This window comes from Marmota marmota, unplaced genomic scaffold (assembly GCF_001458135.2).
Source record: "Marmota marmota marmota unplaced genomic scaffold, marMar, whole genome shotgun sequence".
NCBI classification, from domain to species: domain Eukaryota; kingdom Metazoa; phylum Chordata; class Mammalia; order Rodentia; family Sciuridae; genus Marmota; species Marmota marmota.
In genome coordinates, this window is record NW_026000223.1 from 3,770,202 (window position 1) to 3,790,816 (window position 20,615).

The 20,615-nt window shown below is 39.8% G+C and overlaps 1 pseudogene; it reads left to right on the forward strand.

The window, feature by feature from the left end:
* Positions 1–1,559: 1,559 nt before the first annotated feature.
* Positions 1,560–2,168, forward strand: LOC107155333 (annotated as a pseudogene).
* Positions 2,169–20,615: the final 18,447 nt, after the last annotated feature.

The window sequence follows — 20,615 nt, forward strand, 5'->3', positions numbered from 1 at the left end:
TGTTCTTCAATTCTCAGCTCAGACACTATCGCTGTAATAAGCTTTGCATGACTTCCCTGAACTGGAAATATTTTTCCCACTCTGGATTTTCACATATTTGTACCGTTACTACCTCATCAAAAAGATAAGAGTGCTTAATGCAAAGAGAGTGGATGTTAAGTGCTCTTGCCACAAAAATGAAAACTATGTGAGGGAATGCATTTATTAATTAGCTAGACTTACCCATTCCTCAATGTCTGTATATTTCAAATCATCTGTTCTGTATAATAAACACATACTTTTTTTTCTGTCAATTTACCCCAAAATAAAAAGGAGTGTTAAATGTCATACAACATAGTGATGTCTTACCTCCCCTACTTCTTGAAGATATGCATAGCACTATTTTAATGTCTTCTACTCCTCCAAGATTCTGCTACAGATTCTTGGACTTATTGTTTGTATGCAAAACTGAATTAACTCAAGAAGTGAAATACAGAGTGATAAATTGAAATTGTGGCTTCAGGTGCATTTATATTTTGATTGTACCTAAAGCTCATTTTAGCATCAGAATGTGGTCCTGAAGAAAATTAGGCATGAGTCAATGGCATAGAATCTGGAAGGAAGCAGAGATAGGACTAGACGTCCTTTGAAATCTTTCTAATTATAGGTTTCACTGAGAAGATTAAAAAATTACTTTTATTCAGGTAGTAAGGTAAAACCAGGGAGATGCTCCTTAATTGCCTTTCACAAAATGGAAAAGAGAATCTTATTGCTTTTCCTCTTGCTCATCAATGTTATCATCAATCATGTAGAATAGTAGTTCTCAAAGAGGGTTCCATGGTCTAATTGAATTAGAATCATTTATGGGTTGTTAAAAATAGATTTTCATGCCTAGCTCAGACCAGGTGGTGGCCTGTGCAGCACAGATGTGGTAGCCTGAAGCACAAAGGTGGTAGTTTGTGGCATAGAGTTGGTGCCCAGCAGTGTGATTATCCAGGAGTGGCGCCCACCTTGCCACTGCATTGAGGGGATGGAGGGCTGCCCCCTAATTCCACGTGGCGGTGATCCCACATTGGCCAGTCCTCACCAGCTGCTTAACTGTGCATTTTAACCACAACTTAGGTCTTGTCTCCTGAATCAGTGATGCCATGTTTCGAAAGAAATGGATCCAACAGAGTGATAGGAAGGATTTTATTAGGTCTTTCTATATTGAAGCCTGGCTGGTGTTTGGAGAAAGGAAAACACAGCAAAGGAATCTTGTCTTTTTGGAGGTGGGTGGGAGGTGAGGATGCAGAAAAGGCAACAAGTTGTTCCATTTTATATGATTTTTAAAAAAATTATGCACTTGGACAGTGGTGGCAAAATAAATGAATCCAAAAGCTGTTTTTTTTTCTATTGAGAAAAGAGTGAAGATGGATTTTTTTTTTCCTTCTTTAGATTTCAACCTTTACTTCCAGTAACAAAGTATAAATCGTGCACATCAGAGACAATGGTAGACCTCGAATATTGAAAACACTGAGCCGTTTACATCTTCCTCAGGCGGGAAGAGTGGGTGTTTTCAACCCCATCCGTAAACTAAAATGAAAAACGTGAGTTGCATGCCATGGAAAGGAGCCACGTCAGAATCCTTGGAATTGCCCCAAGCAGCACCCCCTCAAATCTGCTCTGAGAAACAAACAGTGCAGAGAGCTTCATGCGCTCCATGCCGTCAATAACATCTTCCAGGATATTAATGTGGGAAAGGCTGTGAGAGATTTTTTCCAGAGGTTGTCTTCAAACCCCAGAGTGATACCCCACACAAAGAGAACAATGGGAAATGAAACTATGGTGTGAACATCATTATGGCAACACTTAAGACCAAAGGCTAAGAAGCCGTTTGGTGGGATAAGCTCAGGGATGTTGGTGTCATTGCTGTCACTAACATCATGGGTTTCATGATGAAACTGCCCTCCAGACTGTGCTGGGGTTCACTCAAGCTGTGTCTCAAAAGGCAGCCCTGGATGTGTGTTCCAGAGGTGGGCGGGGCCTACTGCAACCTCAGCTCGGCTCCAAACACAATATGCAGTGTGAGTTGGAGGCAGAGAGAGAGCTCAGGACATTTTTAAACATTTGGGAGGAAAGAACTGTGACTCCTGCAGGTGGTAGAAAAAGAGGTGGAAGCCCACTGGAGTTGGAAGGCTGATGTGTGAGACAGTGTAGGCAGCTGCCCCTTGCCAGACCCCGTGATATGCTGAGGACTCTACTGTGGTTCTGCCCCTCCCCAGACACCTCATTGGGGTGTCCCCTCAGATTTTACAGTGCAACAGGACAGATGTGTGCACGTTCCAAAAACCACCCAGCATTGTCTGTGCCTGGGAAATGAAGGTGGAGGCTCTGAGTGCTGAGGGCCATTGAAGGCGTTGAGGCCTTCATTTCATTTCAGAGAAAGGAGGAGAAGGAAAAGTGGTTCTGAACTTATTTCCTCCTGTCTGTGAGGACCTGATACAGGTTCTGTAGAAGCCATCTCTGCTGCTTCAGGCTCCCCAGAGATGCTGCCTCCACTCTTCTCTCCTGTTGCACCAGTGGATCTGAAGACACTACATACAAAGCTCAGGGACAGGCTCAAACGACTTGGAGCATAGAACATTTCTCAGGAAACTATCTATAAAACCCCAGTAGTGATGCCAAATGCCATCTGCAATCCTTAAGCCGTTGTTTTTAAGGGTGGTATATGGTGGTATATGGATTTTTATGATGAGAACTTCTCTAATACTCCAAGACAGGTGGTTGAATCCCACAATATTCTAGCAGGTCAGAGGTGCAATAGATACTGTTATGGCTTAGATATTAGGTATCCCCCAAAAGCTCACGTGTGAAGCAATGTAAGAAAGTCTAGAGATGAAATGATTGAGTTATGAGAATTTTTAAATGGATTACCAGTCGATTTTTATTGGTCATTTTTTAAAATTTTAATTTGTTATATATGAGAGCAGGATGCATTATGATTCATACTACACATGTGGAGCACAATTTTTCTTATCTCTAGTTGTACACAGAGTCACATCATCCATGTCTTTATATATGTACTTAGGGTAATGATGTCCATCTCATTCTGCTGTCTTTCCTACCCCCACGCAGGCTCCCTCCCCCTCCCTTCCCTTTGCCCTATCTAGAGTTCATCTATTCCTCCCCTGTCTGCACCCCCACCATCATGTTCTGAATCAACATCCTTAAATCAGAGAAAACATTTGGCATTGGGTTTTTTTGGAATTGGCTAACTTCACTTAGCATTATATTCTCCTCTCCATCCATTCACCTGCAAATGCCATGATTTTATTCCCTTTTACTGAGGATCTTAGCCTAATCAACGCATCGACCTGCTGACAACTGAGTGGTAACTGTAGGCAGATAGTGTGTGGGTGGAAGAGGTAGGTCCTGTTGAACAGAGGTCTCTCCCTGCTCCCTGGTTCCCTGACCCCAGCTCCTTTCCTCTGCCACACACTTCCACCGTGATGTTCGGCCTCATCTCATGTACCAAGGAATGGAGTCAGCCATCTATGGATTGAAACCTCTGAAACCATGAGCCCCAGATAAACTCTTCCTCCTATAATTGTTCTTGTCAGGCCTTCTTGGTCATGACAGTGAAAAAGGTGACTAAAACAGGAATCTAAGATGATGTGGCTAACGTCAAACTGGGACAGACGTGGGATGGCTTTTTCCTCACTCCAGTTTTGTCCCCACTGTTTCATCACATTGATTTAGGAAGCTCTGGAGCAAAAAATGAGGAAAAGGGGCAGTTTTCCGGTTGACTCACTCTGGCAAAATCAGAAAACATCACATGAGGTTTAGAGAGTAAGAAAAGCTACATCACATCCCATGAGTTTAGAGGGTAAGAAAAGTTACATAAAAATAAGCTCAGAGTTTAAGAGCAGCTACATTTGGTAGAAGACCTGAGCTCAGAGGCTATCACTGTGGTGACAAAAAATAAAGCCCTCAAGTTGGGTGGCTATGTGCCTTATATTATAGGACCTGGGTTTGTTATCTTCATGTAGTTTCCTTTACAAATCAGCTGAGGATGCACTTTCCCTATATTATGAAGTAGTTGTATACCACTTTTCTCCTGTGACTTTGGAGAACAAGAGAAGGAGGAGAAACAACATAACAAAGTGACGATGGTTGCCTCAAGGCAGGTGGACAGGCAGGGGTGACTGATCAACGGTCCTGGAAGGTCTGAGAGCTGCCCCACTGGCCAGACTTTCTCCTGCAGCAGAGTTAGCCTGAGGCTTGCATGCTGATCCTGAGAAAACTTAATAGGTGGAAGCTGAGGTTTCTTCCCCACTGTGACTGGAGTACATATTTATACCAGCACTTTTTTTTCTGTACATGTATCTTCAATCCAACAAGGTCATTTAAAACAATTTTTTAAAATATTTTTGTTAGTTATATACGGGCACAATGCCTTCATTTTATTTGTTTATTTTTTATGTGATGCTGAGAATCGAGCCCAGTGCCTCACACATGCTAGGCAAGTGTTCTACCACTGAGCCACAACCCCAGCCTCTAACAAGGTCATTTTTTTTTATGCTGAGTAACAGAGTATCCAAGAGATTACCATATATTATGCCCTTCCAACAACTAGCTGCAGTCTCTTCTGTACTTTTTTCTACACCAGATCTACTTGGCACCACAGTGTTGCGCCCCCTTGCCCGCAAGGAAGATGCAACACTCAGGAATCTTCTTTCAGTAGTTTATTTCAGGCCCTTGATAGTTCTTCTTCTCTTCTCTCGGATGCCCCTCCCAGCCTTAATAAAGCATCTCAAGCCCCAATGCAAAGCAGCCACGTGGAGCTTTCTCATAGGGTGATGAAAAGTCATGCGCCAACTCTCCCAAATAAGGAGTTGTTTGTCACAGACCACAGCGGAGCCAGCGCCATCTTGTAATGGCGACCATAATTTGCATAAACGGCAGAAGTGGCTCACCACACCACAGGGAACTCTTTACTCCTGGAAAATGACATTCCAACAACCACTAGCCAGATGATGTAGCCAACCTTGCTGATTGTCACAAGCAGGACCTTGGTCCATTGTCACTATTGGTGATTGTAAACCATCTTCTGGGAAGAGGAGGAAACTTCTTTCCACAAATCTGATTGGGCCTGTGCAAATGGCACTTGAAAGGAGTCCCATGCACATGAAATCATGAGCCAATGGAATATGCAAAGACACTTAATCATTTCAGGGTGGTTTCTCTGTTCATATCAATTTAGGAACAGGGACCCATGCTGATACCCAAAGGCAAAAAACCCCACTATCTGATGCCCAATAAGGGACAACCCTGGGCTTTTTCTTGCTTTTGTTTGCCCTCTTTTTTTATGTTGGCTTTGTGCTGGGTTTGCTTACAAAGATTTGTTTTATCAAATATTAAAAGATGATAAATTCAGTATGTGAATCTCTCTGTCTGCCTGAATTCTATAATTATATAAAGAGAGAGAGAGAAAAAAAAAAAACATTAGTATTATGCTCCTTTAAAAGATGATTTTTCAAACCAGCTTTCTTTTTCTTTTCTTTTTTTTTTCCTCCCTGCCCCTTGGTTCCCTGTTCCTCCCTCCCTTCCTTCTGTTCCTCCTCCCCCTCCTCTTCCTCCTCCTCCTCCTCTTCCTCTTTCTTTTGTCAGCACCTTCAAAATCAAAATATCTGGGGATGAGTTTCAAGATTCTAAATTTTTTAATAAATACACTAGTGATTCTTTTTCCTCTCTCTTTTTAGAAACTTCTTATTTTCCACCAATTTTACTTAAGATCCTATAGAAGAACAGCTTAGAATCACTTAGTGGTTGTTTCTACCCATTCATTAGCTGAGCAGTGGGGGCTGCAAACCAGTCTTCCCTGGCACGTTGGGGGTTCCAGGCTTCAGTGGACCTGCTGGACAGCCACGGACAGGACCTGCCCACCTTCAGACCTCTTTGAGCCCTCAGGCTAACCGCTGAGCTCAGGATTTGGAGTAATCACCCTCAACTTCCTTCTGGGTTGCAGCTTTCTCAGGTGCTGCTGCTCTTCTTTTTCAGTTTCCTCAGAATCTCTGCAGAAGTAGAGGTCAGGCATGAGCTCCCATGGGGCATTGCACGTTAGACTAGGTAAGTAGATAGGTAGATATGAGCAAGAGAATGGAACAGGGAAACTAAGGCTCATTCCATGTTGAACAATGGAAAATCACTCCACCTCAGGCAATAGAAACCCCATCTATAGGCCCTCTTCCTTTATAGTCAGCTATTACTTTCTTTTTCTTATCTTCCTCATCTACTTTTTTAAACTAAAGAACTGGGTATAAACAGTTTAAAGGACTTCCCAAGTTTGGAGCATGTGCAGAGCACTGAGACACTGCCATTTGGGAAACCATGATTCATTGGAACATCATTTACATAAGGTTTTAAACCACACCTGGAGTTTTTGATTAGGTATTGATGGGAATTTCTTAACAGGGAAAACTGTGCAGGCACTAAACCATGGTGGGAAGCTAGAGTACCTGCCCTAAATACATAATATGCATGGAGGGAGGTTACCAAACTAGTGAGTCTTTATATTTGGAAAATATATAAAAACCCCAGGGCATGTCTGCTTTTGGAGCAGCCTGCTTCACATAACCTGGGGCATACTTCCACTTCACTAAATAAACATTTTTTACTTATTCTAAGTCTGTTGACTAAAATCTTTCATTTGAGAAGACAAGAACTGAGGAGTAATATCACCTGCTAACACTGTGCATGTTCGGAAGTTTCTGGATCAACATTTACTACACCAGACTTACTGAGTGAGGCCTCTTCTTGTTGCACAGGATGGCAATATCCATGTAATACAGAGGAGGGTCTGTATTCCACAGAGCAATGGTAGTAAGTTAACATGAGACACCTCTGTGAGAAGCTGGTGGTCAGCCCTGGGTTCAACTACAAGACATAGCTTCTGGAAGGTTACCTGGATCTGGTTAGTGTGGTCCAAGGACTAAAGTGTCTGGCAACAGAAGTGACTTTGGTGGCCATAGCAAACTTCGGCATAGCCTCATATCCAGGATTCCTGGGGGATAGGACACTGATTTCAGCAAGGTTCTCCAAGGCTGCAATGGTACAAGCCTCAGGCAGGAGCTTGTCCTGGGTCCTCCTCAAATTTATGATCTAGATACCACCACTTTTCCTTTTGTAGATACTGTCCCATTTGAAAATTAAGTTTGGTGCTACCCAAATAGGATTCTGCGGCATGGAATTTGAAGCCATCTTTCTCCTTTATTTGCAGCATGTGCAATGCTGTGGACATTCTGAAATTTCCCCTTTAAGTTACAATGAGAATCCAGACCAGTACCAAATAGACTCTCTCCTTTGGGTTAGTTCAGAAAGGCCTAGGTGATTCTTATGCCTACTGAAGTATAGTAATTCAGTCTAGAAAATATATTATTTTTATATTCAAGGGGAATAACAGAGGATTCCAGCTAATGTGACCAGCAGCTGTGCAACTCAGCAAAAATAGTAGTGTTGTTGCTTCTAGAAGACCTATGTGTGTGATCAGTGCTCTGTAAGGAATTAGCAGGTCACCTGGGTGAGTCTCCAAATCTCATTGGCCTCTGATCTCTTCAGAGAAAGTGTTGAACTAAATAATTTCTATGTGTCTTCCAAGCCTAAATTTGGTTTACTCTTTTCATAAGTAAGATGAAGATAAACCTGTTTTTCTGATAAAAATGTATTTGGGGAGCACTGTATATTTTCTTTGGGCCTTCCAAACAATTCAATTGCCTGACAATAGATTGCTACAGAGAAAGACATCACATAATGATCTCTAATATCATTTTATGGCTCGTTAGTTATCTTGGTTCTGTTCATGTGATTGATCTGGGCATGTATTTGTTTTCTTTTGTTGAGGTGTGTGTAGCACTTCTCTCTTGTTGAAAGAACTAAAGCAGAAACACATTCTGAACTTCCTCCCTCTTGGGTACACTTCACCTGAGGCCTACGAAAGAATTCAGTAAAAATGCAGGCATTCAGCTTATGAGCAATAAAAGTCTCATTGTTCTTTCATATATACCCTGAATGGGAATGCTCACCCTCCCTGTACCAGAGTTCTATTAATTTAGTTAGACTAATTTTTCTTCCTTTATTAACTGTCCTCTGTGCTTAATGGAACCAAATGCGAGATGGAAAGATGGAGTACTTGAATGTCCATAGAACTAATTTTAGTATCAGGGATGTTGAGTGAGGCTTGGAGCCAGGTGCATTTCAGTCTTAACGAGGTAGCACCTTCTCAGTGCTTTGACCTTGTCCATTGTAGGTGGAAATTTGTAGAAACGATTTAGAGAGCTTAAAGTACAGTTGACAGAACTGTCTGCTCTATTCATCCTTATCCATTTTAGTACCACTCGAGTAGGCCAAATGCCATATTCGGCAAATAGAGAATAACATACATTTATTCAGTCAGGAGCAGACACAAACATGAGTTGACACTTCCTCTTGGATCACCTGTCCAACATGAAATCAACACTAATAAATTCCAAACAGATCCCATTTTGCTTAGGAGATGTACACCACATTGACTTGTTTCTTATAGCATCACCAAACCTGTGACCAACACCTGACAATAGAAAATGTAAAGTAAAATTCATTGAAAGAAGCTATAAGTCTAGGGTGGTCTATTCCAGTGCAGGTCACACTGATCACCCTCACTAGAATCACCTGTGAAGCTTGGGCCTCATCTTGACTTTGATAATCAGAAAACCTGATGGAGTCGTTTGGATATGTAAATCCTGGTGTGCTGGCCTTTGTGGCACAATGTGAGATTATTTCTGAAGTGTTCCACAAGAGGAAACATTATGACTATCTATTATCTTTGTAAACACTTCATCAGTCCTCTCCTTAAGTACTTCTAAAGGAAAACTTTACTAAGAGTTTCTAACAACTTCATGTTAGTCTTTATTTATTAAATATACCCTTCCTCAATCTATGAATTCCTCCTAAATCTTTTCAACGAAGGTTATAATTTTGAAAATTCAAATACAGTAAAATAAACAAGGGGTCTGGGGATGTGGCTCAAGCAGTAACGCGCTCGCCTGGCATGCGCGGGGTGCTGGGTTCGATCCTCAACACCATATAAAAATAAAATAAAGATGTTGTGTCCACCAAAAACTAAAAAATAAATATTAAAAAATTCTCTCTCTCTCTCTCTCTCTCTCTCTAAAACAAAACAAAACAAAACAAAAAAGAATGAAAACAAGAAGCATGTGAAACCCTTTTCCAATGCCATTCTCTTTCTCTCGTGGATCAACTGTCTTAAAGGAGAAAAACATAGTTGGTACAACCCATGTCAACAGAAGAGCTTCTCAAGGGCACAGGCTTTGTGTGTGATAGGTTCTCTAGATGAACAGAAGTTAAGTTGAATAATTTCATGGTTTCATGGGAGAAAGTCAATGATGTAACAGTTATGTTAAAGGCTTTGTAGCTTTGCTCAAAATGTTTTTTTTTTAATATGTGAATTCCCTGAAGAGGAAAAGGTATCTTTCTCCTTTGTAGGGCAGGTGTTATGAATAGAAGATCTTACAATGGAAAGACATATCTATAAGATGACAAAGGACTGGATTTCAGGAATGCCAAACTTTTATCTGTACATTACAGCATCCTTAGGCCTCAAGATGTCAAGTAGCCTCTGCCTGATGCCACTGGCCCACATGTGCACACCGTATGTATCTGAGAGGAAACTGCAATCATAATCTCTTTTTGTTTCTATTGGAATCTCTAAATACATTTTTCAAATTCTAAGCATATGACCAAGTTTCTGAACCACTATCTTTTCATGTGCTTTCCTTACCTTTTATTCCCTCCTCACAATTTCTTCCTGTGCATGCAGAGCCATAACTGCAGATAGGCATAGAAGAGCACTGTTAAAGGAAATCACTTTATTTCTAACACATGTGATTATATCACATTGACAAAAGGAACGTGAATTCAGAAACATGACTGAGTTATGTTTCCGCAGTTCTGTTCACTAGCTGTGTGTCCATTGATATTTTACATGTCTTGAGGTTGATATTATGTGGAAGAGTATAGTAGTACCCGCCTTGCTTGAAACATAGGATGGACATAAATATCAAACATGTTAATTCAGCTGAAAGTGTAATGACAGATCATTTCAGGAAAAAATTAAAAATAAAAGAAAGAATGTTAAAAAGATTTTTCCATGAATGCAGCAATTTGAGCATTATTCAGTTTTTACATATTGACAAAGGCATAAAAGCATATGACTTTTTCCTGAGAAAATACCTTTTTGTGTAAGTTGTTTCTTTGCATCTTAAATCCAATCATATAAATCTTTGGGATCCAAATATCAACCAACTAGAGTAATCATTAAAACCTAAGTGTCTATGTGGACTAGAGACAGTGATAGAATGAAACCAAGATGGAGATTATACCAATAGCTCATGGCCCATTGAACCATGCTGGCTGATAGTACTGAAAAGAACCATCTGTTCCTTAAGGACATTCTACTGTGAAGGAAACACAGGTGGCAATACCTCAGCTGCTACTGCTGTGTACAGAAAATGCACACAGCAAAGAATGTGGATGGGGGCCAAGAACACACGACATATCAGATAAAGAGTGTGGAAGTTTGCTAGATTAGGCCAAAGAACGACTCTTCTTTTGCAATGGTGTAGCATAATGCATATTCATACAAATGCAAACAGAGATGAATGAAAAGGAAAAAAATAATAGTAGTGAGAAATAGCAACTACAGTTCAAACAGAAAAAGTCTTAAATATTAATAAGTGGACTGAAATAAATGCAGGGATAGTTTGCATTGACATCTTAGTGTTCTCGAGATATTAGAAGTATATAAAGAAATAAAATTACATGTAGGTAATTATAGGATTCAGTATAGACTAATGTCACAAGGCACCATGACTTCGCTCATCTTGAGTTGTAACAGAACCAAGTCTATGTTTTATGTTAATATAAACATATATGCAATGCTTGTCTATTACTTTTAATTAATCCATCTATTTTCATAGTTTAAAGTTAAAAAGAAAACTTTGAGAATTAATGAGAACAGGAATGTACAAATTCAATTGGATCCAACTAACATGCAAACAAGATTTTAGAGCATAATAGATATTAACCTTGGAAAAATCTGCAAAACTTATTGCAAAACCACTGAAAATCCAGCTGGAACTGTCTCACATGTAAGCACCCAGAAAGGTCATAGGAATGCTTGTTGTAAAATCTAAGATGTAACATAAATGTAATATTCTGCTACTAAAAATAACTATATACCACAAACACAAGAATCTAGAGCAGGTCAGTAAGCTGCCATCTGCCTTCCACACACCTATTCCGTATGCCTCTCCTCTTACTGGGGCCCTAATGAAAGGATGACAGTTAAACTTGTTAGGACGTATACAATGGCGAACATAACTAGGATAATTAATGCAATCATCTAAAATAATCTTTGTCTACTAACTCTTTCTTTCCAACACAACTTGCTGTTTTGCTTTATTTGTTTACTTATCCCTCTCTCAGGTATTTATGTTTCTCTATTCAACAATGACCCACAAGTGACACCCCTAACTTGTGACAGCACTAGGCTTTCCCAGAACTCTAGTGATTCGCAAAGAAGACAAACTTCCTGCACCTCATGAAGCTGGTAGTGCGACGAGGAGGCAGAAATTACACACAGATTGTGTGTCTGTGGATGAAGGAGACACAGATCACTGTGAACTGTGATGAGTGTAAAAATGCTCAGGAGCTTATGAGATAATAGTCCAGGAGCTTGTGCCTGTGGGGTGTGTGGGGGAAGGTCAGAGAAGGACTGACCAGTGAAGTGGCTCTTAACCTGAGACCTGAAACATGAGTGGAAATGAGGCAATTTGTGAGAGCATTTCGAGAGAATGATATGTGCAAAGACACAGAGGTGACCCAGTGTTGGCATACTTAAAAAACCAAGAGAGTATAGTAAAGAAGAAGAAGAAAACAAGAGGAACAATGGAGTGTCTGTGGAGGGAGGCTGGGGATGCTCTGTGTCCTAGGATGACTATGTGAAGCACTTGGGTTTCTTGATATCACTCCTCTCCTTGGCTCTAGTATCTTCATGATGGTGGTTGTCTCTCTGTGTCTGGATTTTGCATTTGTGGGGACAACATTTTCCCCTGAACAATATGGTATAATAACTATCTACATAGGGATTACATTTTGTTAGGTATCGTACGAAATTTAAAAATAATTTCAATTATATAGGAGGATGTGCATGGATTGCACTATGCTATTTTACATAAGGGACTTGACAGATTTTGCTATCTAATGGGAAAACCTGGAATCAGTTCCCCTGGCTATCAAGGGAAGACTGAATTTCTTAGATCTAGATCTTTCCAAACAGTTCTATTTTTATTTCCTACCAGATTCCAAGTGTTTCTCCTTAGCATTTTTTTTTTTTTTTAGAGAAAGGGAGACTTTTAATATTTATTATTAATTTATTTATTTAGTTAGTTTTCGGCGGACACAACATCTTTGTATGTGGTGCTGAGGATCCAACCAGGCCGCACGCATGCCAGGCGAGCGTGCTACTGCTTGAGCCACACCCCCAGCCCTCTCTTTAGCATTTTAACCAAAGGTAAAATGAAAACAACCACAGCTGAAACAACACTATAACAAAAAGTGATAACCTGGGCCAATGCTGCACATATGTGGCACCTGGAGGTTTGAGAGGAGCACTGTGGAGGCAGAAAGGGGACTCCATGAGAAGGACAGTGAAGAGTGATGTGAGTGCAGTGTCTCCTGTGTCACGTGGAAGTGAGTCTTTGTACTTTTGCCAGTTCTTTCCAAGTGCTCAAAGACAAAATGGACTAAAGGGAGAGCCATTCAAGGGAAACAGGTTTTATTTTACAACTCTTAGCCATAATACAAGCTCACCCCCAATTCATCATTTAGACAATAGTCTATCATATGAGCAAATAACCGTATTCTAAAGCTCAGAGAGTATCTAGTGGCCCTTAGGGCTGTGCTTTCCTGGCCTCAGATTCTATGGCTGCCTAGCATCTGAGATCCTGACAGTAGCATTTCCTGGGGGCCCATCAGCTTCATTTAAGAAGGTATCAAATTAATTTTGCGTAGGCAGAGAAACTAGGCTCACCTAGTGCCTAGGGTGAGAAGGCCTTTCCAGAGGATTTTTTTTCCTGCTGGTTTGATTTGTCCTTAAAAGTTTAAATATTCTGCCTTTCCCAACATCATTCCCAGTCACCTTCCTCCGTACCAATATGTAAGTCCCTGGTGGGGAGGGTCTAGCGGGTAGGGAAGTATTGAAGAAGATGGATCTGGGGAGAAAATAAAAGTTTTTCGTAAGAAAAATTTCACTGAAGACTTCTGTTTTGATACTATCCTTAAAATATTTACCCTGAAAATAACTTCATAGAATCACAATAGCTACCAATTTTGCAAGTTATTTAAAATGGTTTAAGTTTTAAAGCTTGAGATCATAGAGATGAAAAACCAATTCTAAAGAGACTAAATGCATTTCAATCTTGAGAAAATTTTCCTTAAAATAATCATCCACTAATTATTATTATTATTATTTTATTTTTTTCTCTAAGAAAATAGAATCTCAGCAATATCTATATAGAGAGTGTACCAGCACTAATTTTCTTTCTCTTGCCCTGTTACTTGGTTATTTATATCTAATGTGGGAATAACTGCCACTAAATCCCCTAGGGCACCAACCATTCAAAAGCATCCTCTAGATTAAAATATGTGAGCTTTAAAATACAATTCCAGGTAAGATTCCTGTGTGCTTCGTAGCTGAGGAGAATGTATAGCCACCACCTATAATTCTTTTTTGCATATTCCATGTTACTGTTCTTTAGATATAACATGGGCTTCCCTAGAGAGACTCTCATAGGAATAAAAAGAGAAGTAATAAAAATAATGCTTAGTAATATTATCCTTTGGCAGTACTTTCCTCTATACTCACAGGTTCACACTCAAGATGAATGGCAAGCAGTAGGAGTCTGTCCTGGTATAAGGAGAAATTATCTGCTAATCAGAATCCCTGGGAGGTGATCTTGCTGGGCTACAAATGGGCAGAATTGGTCTAGTTAAATAGGCATTCTCTGTCTCTTTTTAAAAAATGTAAAAAGTGAAACATCAGGGAAAATAACGTTGGCTTGTTGCTTTCATAGGGAGTGGTGAACAGCAGTGGAAGAATGATGAGAAAAATAGAGTGGGTTAGCTTCTGGTTGGGTCTAGGGATTGGTGTTTAGAATTACTTGGGAAAATAACACTGTTATAAATTCTTGAAGCTGAAAGAGTTGGAAATGCATATAGCTTTCTGTTCTATCATCTTCTCATCCTGCTTTCTCTTTTATCCTTTCTCCTAACCTTTGATAGAAACGGATAGTTGACTCTTTGTTTCCACATGCATGAATTCAACCAAGTGCAGATCAAAAAATATTAGGAAAAAATATTGGAAATATACTGAACAAATATAGACATTTTTCCATATCATTATTCTCTAAATAATACAGTGCAACAACTTTTCACATTTAAATTCTATTAAATATTATAAGTGATCTAAATATGATTTAAAGTATATATGTGTGTAGGTTATATGCAAATACTATACCATTTTATATTAGGAACTTGGGCATCCACAGATTTTGATATCCGTGTGTGTGTGTGTGTGTGTGTGTGTGTGTGTGTCTGGTGGGAGAGTTCCTAGAACCAATTTCCCACAAATACTGAGTGACAGCTCTACTATAGAACAGTTTTACCACATGAAGTACTGGTCTGGGAATAGTTCCTCTCCATCTCTGATGAAATTTCTTTTCTTTCAGATATTCTTTTAAATGCTCTGATTTCTGATATGCTATGCAGAAAATATGCCAATACTCACAAAGATTTATTTCTTTATAACAGATAACCCTACTCAAAAGAACTCTGTGTAGGCATTCTCTAGGGTGAAATTGGGAGTACATAACCTGATTTTTATTTTGAAATGCTCTGGCAGTCGCATGATGGCTATACATGTGGTGGTGGGACCGAAAGATACACTAAACCCATTTAGGAAGTGCTGTCCACCACCATCAGAGGAACAGGAGGAGAAACAGTATATGTGACTGTGACAGACCTAGTGGAAGAGGTCTTAGAGGCTGCTGTGAGGGTGCTGAGGCAGTGAACATAGATGAGAAGTACAAAGCGTGTAGTGTTGGGGCTCCCTGGAGAAGCAACAAATATTCAGCTTCCAGGTGTAGAGGTAATTATTGTCATACAGCCCAGGAAGAGATCTAGTGGGAGATGCTGAGTTCAAGTCATTAGATGCAATGATACCTAAAAGCATAGATGGTAACTTACAGGAAGAATATGCCAAGGGAGAAAAGAAGTAGAACAGGAACATGACTGGCAAATTCCAACACTTAAGGTACAGCCAGAGAGAAAGAACCAGAAATGTACCAAGATAAAAGATTAAAAGCAATATGTGATGTATAAGACATATGGTGCCAAATTAAAAAAAAGACATACAAGTATGCACAATTTTGTATTTGCTTGGGAAAACCTAAAGTATAATTCAGCCTTATGGTTTCTAGCAAACAGGCTTCAAGAGGGTACATGTAATACCTCAGAAGTAACCTTGAAACAATTCTGTCTGCCAATCACTCCTCAGCAGAATGAAGCTAGAAGGAATTAAATGGCTCAAGCAGTGAGGGAAGCAATCTTGTTAAGTTGGGCTTCTATGTGACCCCTGACTGACGTACCTCAAACTTGGGAAGTCTTTGACTTTCAGAGTGGAGATTGTAATTTAAAGAGCAACTTGTCTTTTTTGGAGTAATGATTACAAAACCTACAAGGAAAGTGAACTTTTCTGAAAGTGCCTCCCAAAGTGATCCTTGCTGCTCTCAAGAGGCATTTCCTCTGATGGGCTGAAGGTAGAATTGGAAAAGGTCATATGATTTATGAAGTAGAGCCCAAGTTTCCAGATCCAAGAGAAGGTGGAAGCTTATCATAGCCAGAAACCTCAGGAAAAAAATGGATAATAAACCTATTATGTTTGTCATCCTGGACTTAGACTCATATTCTGAAAATGTCATTAATTGTGCAATAGGAAAATTTGAAAAATTCTAGGTGGGTCAATTCAAGGCAAAATATTTCAGTGCTCTCCCCTGCAACTCCTTCTCTTGGGCCTTTGAGAGAACGACTCCTATTCCTTTGTTGGAAGTGGTGCATTGCTTTTGTGCATGTAATTCTTATTATGATCAGGTGGGAAAAGCATAATGCTGAATGTTGTCACAAGGAGGAAGAGAGAAGCTTGTGAGTGGTGAGGATTTACAGGGAAATTGGGAAAGGGGTGGTAACCAGAGCTGGGTTGGAGTTCTTAGTTTATTGTTGGGAAGACTGATTATCAGTCACTTCTGTTCCAAGAAGTTTATCCTCACAAATGGAAGAGGAATTTAGTGGGCTTGCAAAAAAGATGGCCAAGAGATGGTAGAGAAAATTCCTCTGATCACTGGAACACATTGGCCTGAGGAAGGCAGTCGGACAGAGGAAAGTGCTGTCCATTAACGGAATCACAGAGCCATTAGTGGGGTTCACCCTAGAGGGAAAATTAGAAACCAGGTGGAGAAGGCGAACTTCAAAGACAGGATTTACATTAAAAAATGGACCATAGACTGAGTTCAGTGAAAGAAAAATGTGTGCTACCACTCAAGTACCTTATCTTCTGACTTAGATTCCTCAGGTCCTCATGGGTATGTTCTTGATTTGTCCCCATCTATGGATTAAAATCCTGCCCTGGTTTGGTAGGCAAGTGAGTCACAGGCATGGAGTGTAGCAGCAAACTCTGAACCTTCTCATATGTCCCTTCTCAACACATACACAAGAACATCGAATAAGGTCTGGACCTCAGTGGTCCAGTAACTATAGCTGACTTCTCATCTTCCTCTTGAAGTTTTGTTGCTGGCGAGAAAACAAGACATCTGGTATTCCCAGGCATAAATCCTGAGCACAGAGCTGCCCTTAATTCACTCCGTTCCTCTTTTCTGGACTAGTCGGGTATATATTTTGGCTCTATTTCTCATGATGGGCTGGGGTATGTTGAATTAAAATACTACCCCTAAAATATTATAGGTTTAGTAAAAACAAATGTCTATTTATTACCCATTGAGATTTCATTTCAGGTCACTGGGATCTCTGCTCCCTGTCTTCCTCACTCAGAAATGAATCTTACAGAAGCCTATACCATCTGGAATGTCATCAGTCACCATGACAGAGGGAAAGAAATATGTTGAATGGTGCACCAGAGTTTTCAGACTTCCTTCTGGAAGTCGCACGTGTTTGTCTGTTCACATTGTTCTCATTGACCAAAAAAAGGCATCGGGCCATACACTGGCTGATGGGGTAGCAGAATCTTAGCATGCACTTAGAAGGAACAGAACTGGAGAAACTGATGACCATTAAAACTTGCATCTCAACTGCTGCTCCAGATTTCAACCAGACTGTTGCCTAGAATTCTGGCCTCTTTCAGGACAGGACCTGTACCCTGAGAACTGCTGAGCAGTAGAGCCGATTGCTCCTTTACCTTTCTTCCTGCCACTTCTGTGCATATTACATAGAACATGATGAATTGCACGCTAAGAATCGTTTGGGTTTTTCGTTGCTCTGCTCTGCTCACCACAACAAAGTTTTCTGAATTCCTGTGAAAAGTAGCATCCCACATGAACACAGTGCAGCCTTTGCATGGGATTGGTTCTGTCCTCTTGATTGAATCTTGAACCACTTTCTATCTCTCCTCTCTTCTCTTCATTTTCTTTTGCTTAGAATGACCTACAATGTTCTGTGTCCTTGCCATGGTGATCATGAAAAAGTAAGAGAGATAATTGGGGTAGGAAGCCTATTACCTCCAGCACAATGATAAGAGCCGGCAGGGTGACTCATCTCAACATCAAATGAAAAGCCTTAGTGCCTTTAGGAAGAACTCTTCTAGAAAGTCAGTTAAATGGTGTTTGCAGCAATGCTAACACAATCACACTTTTTAAATGAGAGTCTGAGTAGCTGGCCTACGGTGTTAGAGCAGACGTTTTTAAAGTGTGCTTCCTGGGTTTTCAGCACTGGCATCATCTGAGGACTTCTCAGGAATACATCCTGCTCCAGATCTACTGTGACAGTTTTATGTGTCAACTTGACTGGGCCATGCGGTACTCAGATATTTAGTTATATATTATTCTGAGTATGCCAGTGAAAGCATTTCTAGATGAGATTAATATTTGAATTAGTAGATCTAGGAAAGTAGATTGCCTTTTCCATAGTGGGCGAGTCTAATTAAATTTGGAGGCCTGAATAAACAAAAAGAAGCATAAGGGGTAATTTGTACTTCCTGCCCACATATTCAAGTTGGAATAGTTCTTCTGCACTTGGACAGGAATTACATCATTGACTTTCTTGAAAACTCATACTGAAACTATACTATATTCCTTACCTGACTATAGTCTCCTGGATCTCCAGTATCATGGGACTTCTTTGTTTTCACGATCATGTGAGTCAGTTGCTTATAGTAAATAAATCTTTTTCTGTCTAACACACACATATCATACACACACACACACACACACACATATCCTATTTGTTATGTTTCTCTGGAAAGCTCTGGCACCTACTAAATCATAAACTCTGGGTCCAGCCATCTTCATTTTAACAACCTCCCTTTGGATGAGTTGATACATGCAAAACTTTGAGAACAGGTGAAGGAAATAAAAGGAACTGGTTGAGGGAGTCCTGCTTGGGTCTATAGCTCAGAAAGTTTCAATTTCTCAATCAGTATCCATGAAACAAAATCAAAGATTTTCTATATCAGGATAGGTTGAGAGAGAAGCTGTAGATGGATGCCAATAAAAATATGTGAAAAGAGTAAGAAATGGCTAAGGATACTATCCCTATATGCCTGAAAAATTTCCTTATGAATTCTTTTACAAAATGCACTGGCTCCCTGCATGCCTTAGGTAGGCCCAAAGAGATATTTTAACTATAACTTTAAGGATGATGTGCTGGATAAGTTCTCTCTTGTCTACTTCTATTTTTTCTTATCAGTCCCTAGCTCCTGCATCAGTAGCTCGCCTCCCAAATAAACTACACCCACATAAGTCCTGTCTCACCCTCTGCTTTTAGGGGGAAAGCTAGTTCAGAAGCTTTTGTTGACCCTCATCTACTTTCCCTTGCCAAGTTTGGGTATTTTTTCCACATTTCTATCTTCTTTGTTGAAAAGCCTTCTTCAAATAAAATTAACTAATTAATTAATTTTAAATAAATAATTTATTTGTATTCATAAAGAAATTTTGAGAATAGTACAGAGTTCTTATATGTCTTATATTCTTTGTTTGGGGGATTGTACTGAGGATTGAACTCAGGGGCACTCAACCACTGAGCCACATCCACAGCCCCATTTTGTATTTTATTTTGAGACAGGGTCTCTCACTGAGTTGCTTAGTGCCTTGCCTTTCCTGAGGCTGGCATTGAACTAGTGATCCTCCTGCCTCAGCCTCTTGAGTCACTGGAATTATAGGAGTGCACCACCGTGCCCAGCCCAGATATTCTTATTATTCATGCTTTGCATTAGTGTGGGGCATTTGTTACTATTAATTTACCAATGTACTTAGATGTCCTTATTTTTCACCTAATGCCCTTTTTCTATTCCAGGATCTCAACTAAATTAAGACATTACATTTAGTAGTCATGATGCCTTAGACTCTTTTTCAGATTTTTCCATTGAAACGTTATTCTAGTTCTCACTTTCCATAATTTAATTTTTAGAAAGAAGTGATTGTAAAACCATGTGGGAGGTATAGGGAGTTATGCTCCACCTCTCTGAGGGCAGAGTATGTATATAAATTATTTGGAGTGATTTTTGCATGAGATTTGTCTATTCTGCTCCATTTTTATTCCATCATTTATTTATATTACCATGGACTCATGGATATTTAATACCCTTTGGGTTCTTTTTCTTTCATTTACTTGTTCACAAAGTTCAGCCTGTATCCACTCATCTAGAGAGAAGTTGTTAAAATGCATATGGCTGGATCTCTGAGTTTTTGATTCAGTTAGTGCCAGTGCTCTTCAGAGAAACAGAATCAAATATGGAGAGAGAGAGAGAGATTGAGAGATAGATAGATAGACAGATAGTGGATAGATAGATTGATTTAAGGAATAATGCTTTATTTTCTTTCACAAATAGTTTTATCTTTAGCCATCAGGAGCTCTTCCAGTACTTTCTATGTCTGTCTGACATAACTTCATCATTGTGTATTATATTAAATTGTATGTGACACTAGAAGATGCTCCAGGTTATCTTTAAAATTTTCTACCACAGTCTCAAAATCTGCCTTTCTTCTAAGGTGCCCTTGTTCTTTCTACTGGAAAGTGGTGTTAGAAACCAGGGTGTGGATGATAGCAGTGCTCTAAATAGACTTTTTGATTACTTATCTCAATCCCAAAACTGAGCTGTTATTATTTATTTTTTTGCCTTTACTGAATCTAACATATCATTCATATTTTCAGGAGACATGGTATCTTTTCCAGATGATTTTCATCTATTGTTAGGGCCATTCATGCCCTCTCTTATATTCAACATAACTACACTTAATTTTTCTAGGCTTGTGCAT